The sequence below is a fragment of the Beta vulgaris genome, chromosome 5, assembly GCF_026745355.1.
Source record: "Beta vulgaris subsp. vulgaris cultivar EL10 chromosome 5, EL10.2, whole genome shotgun sequence".
NCBI classification, from domain to species: domain Eukaryota; kingdom Viridiplantae; phylum Streptophyta; class Magnoliopsida; order Caryophyllales; family Amaranthaceae; genus Beta; species Beta vulgaris.
The window spans coordinates 12,134,033-12,141,016 of NC_079206.1; positions in this window are offsets into that span (position 1 = coordinate 12,134,033).

Consider the following 6,984-nt stretch of genomic DNA (forward strand, 5'->3'; position numbering starts at 1 on the left):
TTGCTCTTTCAATTATGACGGTTGACTCATCACTTATTCACATTAATACTAACTATCACTCTTTGGCTGCTTATTCCCCATTAATAGCTACTCTTTTCTCTCTCTTCCTAACTCTCTCATTAATTTCTACTCATACTCCCATATTTTTATTTTTTTTTGCAATTTTCCAATAAAATTTACTCTTAAACTTCAATTCAACAAATTTTGCCAGAGAAGTTCAAGAGATGGGCGGTTTTAAATTGATGTACAATGTGTGGTTGCTGATTTTGTTTAGATTATTTTAATATGATGTAATTAGATATTATTTTCAATATAAAAGTATTTTTTAAAATTGAGAATTTAATATCTTTTATAAATTAAATATGAAGGGTCCAATTTTAAAAGAGCGTATAGGGCCCCCGCTATGTTTGCCCCGCCCCTGTTCTAGGTCACGTACTCGTACCCGCACCCGTACCCGATACGATACGTATCCTGTATGGGTACGCGTACCCTTTCCTAAAATTTCAAAATCTTGTCGTTTTCTGTCCCAGTACCCGAATCCGCACCCGTATCCGTACCCGTCTATGTGCAACCTAGTATCTAGCTAGGAGCATGGGACTATAGAGAGCCAATAGAGTAGTGAGTAAATCAATAAAAAATAAGGAATGATTAGGTTTAACTGAAACACTACTCTTTTGTAGGTTTATCGGAACTTGGAAGTTGGAACCTAGTAAAATATTGCTCCAACTACTATCAATCAAATGAAAGTAAATTCATGTATGTTACTCCAATATACTTACGTAAAGACTTTATGAGTTAAGTGCTACCAATAATATTCGCTTTGCGCCTTTGCCACAGAAGAAAAGGTATGGTGGTATGGAACTATGGATGCTGAAAGTTAAAAAGCAGTTAGCAGAGTATTATAGTAGTATAATCTATTTTCACCCGAAATAAAAAGAGAGTATATTATCTAATGTTTTGACTTTGTGTTGCAATCAAATCTTATTCATAAATCATACTCTCCTGCTTGGTTACATATAGAAAGGAAAGAAAAATTATAAACATCTAATGACTAATGGTAACATATCTAACATATTGGCGAAATGTCCTTGTTAGGACTCTAGTGTTGAAATATAACTCCATATATGATAAGTATTAGGAATATAATTGTTATTTTTAGTAGGACTTCTCTAAATAAGTTGTATAAATATATTCTTATGATGAATGTGAAAGGTGACGGAAATTGATCATAATTTAACATGGTATCAAGAACTTAAGAAAATTTTCTCTCCCACAAAAGAAAAAAAAAAAGAAAACCAAAAACCAACAATACGAACCACAAAAGAACACCACCAACAACCTTGAACCCAGCACCCATAAACCACCAAAGATAACCAAAACAACCTTGAACCTAGACCAAACAACACCGCCCCAACTCGACCCAAGCAAACCAAACACCACCCGCACACCGGCAAACACCAGAGCACGCTGCACCACTCAAACAAACTGCTACACCCTTGAACCCAGACAACCGAAAACACCAACCAACAACGGAAACTCGATCCTCGCACACCGAAAAACACCAAACCACGTCGAAACCGCACCCCCCACAACCGAACCACCACTCATTAATTTTCCAGTTCATTGAAAACCCGGACCAATTAATTCCTACCCTAACCTTTGATTTTTTTTCTCGTCTTCTTTGCGCAAACCCGGACTCGACAATTTTTGAGTTAATTGCACCACAAATCGAGATTGCTTTTACCCTCGGCTTCGGTTCTTTTAAGTTTTTACACTCTTCTCCACTCTATCATCATAGATTCTCCCCTTAGAACTTATTCACGTGGATCTAGACGGGTAATTATGACATAAAAATCCGATCAAACCCTCCAAACCGACCCAGCCTACTATCTAGACTCGAATGATAATACTGACAACGTTATCACTCCGATTCAGTTTAATGAGGATAATTTTGATGAATGACCACACACGATTCGCATGTTTTTGACCGCAAAAAGGAAGTTTGTATTTCTTGGATGGTACTATTCCTAAGCCTACTACGAAAGACGATTGGCGGATCAATCGATGTTGTGTTCGTGATAAATTATTGAATTCTATTTCCCCGAATGTGCGTTGTTTTGTGTCTTATTTTGATAACGCTTATGATTAATGGTCTCATCTGAAGGAGGGTATTGTGTTTCTAATCTAACCCGCATCTGTCAACTTAAATCGTAGATTTGTGATTATAAGCAGCAAAAAGGTGAATCTTTGGCTGAGTATTTTGGTAGTTTGCCTCGATTGTGGGTGAGTTGGCCTCGTAGGAAGTGGCGCCCACATGCGCGACTGGGGGAGATAATTGCACTTTCATGCAATTTCTTGAACAACAACGCTCCGATGATCGTTTGAACTGTTTCTTGATTAGTCTTGATGATGCCTATGGTCCTCTTCGATATCATCTTCTTGCGCAGACCCCTTTGCCTACTGCGGCTCGCGCTTATCAAATAATTTCTCAAGAAGAACGTTTTCGGGACCCTAGCGCGATCTCCTTGCCTTCGCCGGGTGAGAATATGGCGTTTGTGGTAGAATCTAAACCAAAAACTTGTACTTTTGACGACTTTGTGGTTTACACTCACTTTCAACTGGAAGGACACAATGTTTCAAGATGTTTTGAATTGATTGGGTACTCTGAGCGGTGGGGGGACCGACCCCATGGTCGACGTGGTGGTGTGGCGACCCCTGATGGTAGATCTACCCGCAGTTACGGCGATAGGGGGTACCAACCACGCACAAACAAAGTCGTGGTTGGTGGCGGCTCATCATACCGGTCGAGTGAGGGGGGGGGGGAATCGGCTCCTCTTTCGCGTGATGCAGTAAGTGCGAGACTCGCAGGCATCAATCCTGAACAGTGGCATAATCTCTTAGACTTACTGAACTTGCTTAAACCAAAAGATCGGTTGAACGGTGAGTCTTTATGGATTATTGATACATGTGCTACACATCATGTTACAAGAAAATTCTCGATGTTGTGTGATGCTCGCAAAATTAAAGGATGTTTGATGGGTTTGTCGGATGGTACTTCTGCAGAAGCTACACATGAGGGTGATGTGATTCTTCCTGACAATCTAAAACTCTATAATGTTTTATCTGTCCTTAATCTTAATTACAATCCGATTTATATTTCACAGTTATTAGATTCCTCGAATTGTATCATTCAGTTTACTAAAACATTATGTGTATTACAGGACCCCAGGACGAGGACGCTGATTGGAGCGGCTGAGCAAAAAGATGGACTTTTCTTTTTTTGGGGCGTTCCCAAGGTGAAGATCAATGTTGTGGATGACATGACATCTATTGATATTTGGCATAAATGTTTGGGTCACCCTTCGAAGAAAGTTCTATGTCATTTACCCTGTGTGAGTCCTTCTAGTGTTAGTAGTTGCAATAAAGATGGGTGCGACGTCTATTTTCGTGCCAGTCAACCTCGAACTATTTTTTCTAAGAGCAATAGTACAACTAGTAGGATATTTGATTTAATTCATCGTGATTTATGGGGGCCCTATCGAACTAAGTCAAGTTGTGGCGCTTCCTATTTTTAACAATAGTAGATGATTTTTGTCGCACTGTAAATTTGAAGTTGAGACTATGTTTATGCATTTTGTGACTTTGATTGATCGCCAATTTGAACTGAAAATCAAACGTGTGCGCAGTGATAATGGCACTGAATTTAATTGCCTGAAACCATATTTCGTGCAACAGGGCATTATTTTTGAAACTTCTTGTACTAAAACTCCACAACATAATGGGAGGGTTAAAAGGAAACATTAATATATATTAAATGTGGCACGTGCCTTGCACTTTCAAGCTAACCTACTTTACAATTTTGGGGGGTTGTGTGTAGGCAGCTTGTCATTTAATAAATGGAACTCGTTTTGTTATCCTTGATTATAAAACTCCCTATGAGTGTTTGTTTGGTAAACCCCTTACAATGACTGATATAAATTTTTTGGGTGTTTGTGTTATGCCTACAATATTTCTTATGGAGGTGATAAGTTTGCCAGTACGAGCTATCGATGTGTTTTTGTTGGTTATTCTTATACCCAGAAAGGATGGAAATTATATGATTTAGAAACCCACAAATATTTTGTTTCCCGCGATATGAAGTTTCTTGAAAATAAATTTCCTTTCGCGGTGTCTGAACTTGTAAGTGAGTTAGTTGTGGAGGGACCGACAGGAATGGATGAATTGTTGGATGAGGAAATACATGTGCTTGCTATTGAAGTTCCCGTCGAGGTTGACACGTGACTTGGCGTAGGTGATGACGTGGAGGTGGCGCCAGTGGTTGACGTCGAGCCACAAGTCGAGGAGGTGCCATCTGTAAAGGCTGAGCCACGTGCACCGAGCCCTGCAGGCGTGGCCAGGGTTGTTGGCACGCAAGGAGGGTGTAGGGAGGATGGTGGAAATGATTTGGGGCGCGGAAAACGGGGAAAAATTGCAAATAAAAAGTTGATGTATGTGACTCATACTGTAGTGAAAAAGACAAGTTCATCGACTCAAGCACCTGTTTTAGCATCGTCCTCTTGTACTCCCTATCCTATTACACATCATGTTAGTTGTGAAAAATTTTATGACAAACATCGCAGATTTCTAGTAGCCATAACTGCAGGGCATCCTCCGAAATCATTTAAAGAAGCGATGAATCATGAAGGATGGCATGAAGCCGTGGGAGCTGAGATAAAAGCTCTTGAAGATCAAGGAACATGGGAATTGCAACCTCTTCCTACCGACAAGAAGGCCTTGGAGAGTAAGTGGGTTTATACAGAAAAATATGATGAGCAAGAGAAATTGCAAAGATTGAAGGCCATATTGGTTGTATTTGATCATCATCAAGTGGAAGGAATTTATTATAATGAAACATTTGCCCCTGTAGTAAAAATGACTACCGTTCGCACTTTCCTAGCCATTGCAGTGGTGAAAAAAAGGGAACACTCATCAAATGGTTGTCCATAATGTCTTTTTACATGATGATTTGGAGGAAGACATATATATGAAAATTCCTCCTGGTTTTCAGGGAGCTAGGAAATGCTAATATGGTATGCAGGATCAATAAATCATTATATGGCTTGAAGCAGGCACCTAAGTGTTAGTTTGCTAAATTAGCCATTGTGCCAAAAGAATATGGTAGTCACTGATTATTCCTTGTTCACTTTGACCAGGAGGAATGTTTAGTTGAACGTTCTTATATATGTGGATGATATGATTATTGTAGGAAATGATCAGGAAGCTTTACAGAAATTCAAAGCTTACCTTGTTAAAATGAAGGACTTGGGTGCGTGCTTTGAAGTATTTCCTAAGCCTTGAAATTGCCAGGGGGTGCAGGGAATTTTTATGTGTCAATGCAAATATGCCTTGGATATTATATATGAGGCCGGCCTATTAGGTGCCAGGCCGGCAGAGTTTTCTATGGAGCAGCACCATCAGCTTGCTTTGGTTGATGGTCCTTTATTTGAGGATGCAGAGAAATACAGATTGATTTATCTGGCTGTTACTAGACCTAATTTGGCATATTCTATTCATATTTTGTCACAGTTTATGCAGGCTCCTAAAGTTACCCATTGGGGCGGCAACTTTACGAGTGGTACGTGATAAGAGGTTTTTAGTGTGTCGTTAAGTCATCAAAAATCGCTTTTCAAATAATATTTATAAAACCTAACAAGCAATTACTAAGAACGTAGTAAGGGTAAGTCAAGAGTCGATCCGCAGGGAAAATGGGATCAATTAAAGTCTATGAAATTCTCACAAAGAACATGAAATCTCACTAGTTCATCACAATATCAAGCACAAAATTGGGCAAATTTCATGAACAATCAAAAGTAAGAGGAAAAACAAGCATGCAATCAAAAAGAAAACACACTAGAATTCCAAAGAATAAGATTATAGATGAAAAACAAGGATTAGAAGAAGATTTACCGCCTGTCACGCGGGTGACCTGGGTTCGATCCCCGACAACGGCGTCATTTTGATAAGAGGTTTTTAGTGTGTCGTTACTAAGAACGTAGCAAGGGCAAGTCAAGGATTGATCCGCAAGGAAAATGGGATCAATTAAAGTCTATCATGTCTAAACTACCTAATTGAAGGGTATTTGGGGGTTTGAAAAGATTTGGTAACAACTATGACTAGCTAATAACAAGAACTAGCAAATTTCACGAGTTGAAATATCAAATAGGAAGACATTAGAGTTAAGGTTACTAGTATGAATAGTGGACAATGATTGTTAATGTGATTGTGAAGCAATGAAGACGATTATGCAAGGTTTAGTTTTCCTCTAAAATACTCGAGTCCTCTCTCGAATGGTCTTCAAGAATAATCACTTAATCAATTAACTAAATCCTCTCTCGAATGGTCTTTAGTAAATTGATTAAGAGATTCGATAAATTTGGAAAACCCCTAATGAAGGATCCCCTTAATTTCTACCCAATATCTTGGCCTAGAAATTAAGTTGATTCTTGGGGATGATAAAAGAGTTCAAAATTCAATTCAAGAACATTTGAACCCAAAATACCAAAGCATAAATGTGATCAATATCTATCTTAAGGTCTCAAAACACCAAGATTAATGCATAAACTTCTTTAAAACATCACAATCACATCAACAAGACATTTAAACCCTAATCCATACTTTCATTCTAACCATAGATAAGAAACTACTCAGTAATCATGGATTCTAAGCAATTAAACATAAAATTTATGACTAATCTAAGGCTAAATATGATTAAGAGATAATCAATCTAATAGAAATAACAATTGTAAGACTATAAGAATGGAGAACTAATAATAACGAAGAACAAGAACAACCACAAATAGATGAAATAAAAACTGAAACTTCAAATTAAATTGAATGAAAAGTACCTTTAATGTTGTAGGAATCACAAACTATGATAAATGAATCTCAAATGTAGACAAAACTAAAGTGTTTATCTCTCTAGTATGAACCCTAGGATAACTCTCT